Raw genomic sequence first — 1,936 nt, forward strand, 5'->3', positions numbered from 1 at the left:
CTACTGCTGATACAGAGGTGGCTCAGAGAACAGAAGCTGAGACGCACATGCAAGTGCAGGAAGAGACACTGCAAGTCAGTGATCTGACTGCACCAGAAGAGGCTCTTGGACGTGGACATAGAAAGACAGTTCCATCAGTCAAACTACAAGACTACGTAGTCTACAATGCACGAGTTGGTTCTGATAAACATGACACCATCACCGGTCTGCGATCAGATGTCTCCTCGGCGGTGCCAGGTAAGGCACAAGTACTTTATCCCATTACTGATTATGTATCTGATGAACAATTCTCAGAGCACCACAAGGCCTTTCTCGCAGCTGTTAGCGCTGGAGTGATACCTAAAAATTACAAAGAGGCTTTTTCAGATAAGAGATGGAACAAGGCAGTGAAAGGCGAAGTTCATGCTCTTGAGTTGAATCGTACATGGGATGTTGTGGATCTTCCTGCAGGAAAAAAAGCAATTGGAAGTAAATGGGTGTTTACAACAAGTACAACACAGATAGAACAGTAGAGAGAAACAAAGGATGGCTGGTGTGTTGTGGTAATCATCAGGTGGAAGGTGTGGACTATGAGGAAACTTTTGTGCCTGTTGCGAAGATGGATACGGTACGCACATTACTGGAGGTTGCAGTGGCAAGGAACTGGGAGGTGCACCAGATGGATGTGAGTAATGCGTTTCTACATGGAGATTTGGAGGAAGAAGTATACATGAGATTGCCACCAGGGTTTCATTCTGATAAACCTGGAAAGGTATGTAGATTGAGAAAATCTTTGTATGGACTAAAACAGGCTCCAAGGTGCTGGTTTGAGAAGTTGACGGAGTCTTTAAAGAGCTTTGGTTTCGTACAATCTTATGAAGATTACTCTATGTTTTGTTATGAGAAAGATAGAAGCTGTGTGCGTGTTCTTATTTATGTGGACAATCTGATTGTAGCAGGGAATGATCTTGAAATGTTGGAGAGATTCAAGAAGTATATGAGTAAGTGTTTTCTCATGAAGGACCTTGGAAGAGCAAAGTACTTTCTGGGCATAGAAATTGCGAGAGGACCTGAGGGGATGTTTTTGTCTCAGAGGAAGTATGCACTGGATATTATAAATGAGGTTGGTTTGCTTGCGAGTAAACCTGTGTCTACTCCGATGGAAGTGAACCACAAGCTTCTGCAAGAAGAATGAGGAGAGCAGAGAAGTCCACTCTGTAAAGATCCAGTGCGGTTCCGTCGAATAGTAGGTAGACTGGTGTATTTAACTATTACTCGACCGGACTTGAGTTACTGTGTGCACGTACTGTCGCAAGTGATGCATCAGCCACGGGAGGAGCATTGGAATACTGCGATGAGAGTTATACGCTACTTGAAGGGAAGTCCAGGTCAGGGTATTATGCTTAGAGCTGATAGTGACCTACAGATACGAGCGTTTTGTGATTCTGATTGGTGTGGATGTCCGTTGACGAGGCGATCACTCTCAGCTTACGTAGTGTTGTTGGGAAACTCGACGGTGGCGTGGAGAACCAAGAAACAGGATACGGTTTCTCACTCTTCAGCTGAGTCCGAGTATAGAGCAATGTCGGATGCGTTGAAGGAGCTGAAGTGGTTGAAGAGGTTGCTCGGTGATCTTGGAGTAAAACATGATAGTCCAATGGACTTGTACTGCGATAGCAAGTCAGCTATCTATATTGCTGCGAACCCGGTGTTCCACGAGCGTACGAAGCATGTAGAGAAAGATTGTCATAGTGTGAGAGATGCAGTAAAAGCTAAGCTGATAGCAATGAGGCACTTTAGGACAAACAAGCAGCTAGCGGATATTCTAACAAAAGCATTGGGGAGCTCTGCATTTCATTACTTGTTGTCCAAGTTAGGAGTGTGCAATCCACACGCTCCAACTTGAGGGGGAGGGTTAAGGTTCTAGAGGTCTAGAACCGATATATCCGCAGGAGAG

This window comes from Brassica rapa, chromosome A07 (genome assembly GCF_000309985.2).
Source record: "Brassica rapa cultivar Chiifu-401-42 chromosome A07, CAAS_Brap_v3.01, whole genome shotgun sequence".
Classification (NCBI taxonomy): Eukaryota; Viridiplantae; Streptophyta; class Magnoliopsida; order Brassicales; family Brassicaceae; genus Brassica; species Brassica rapa.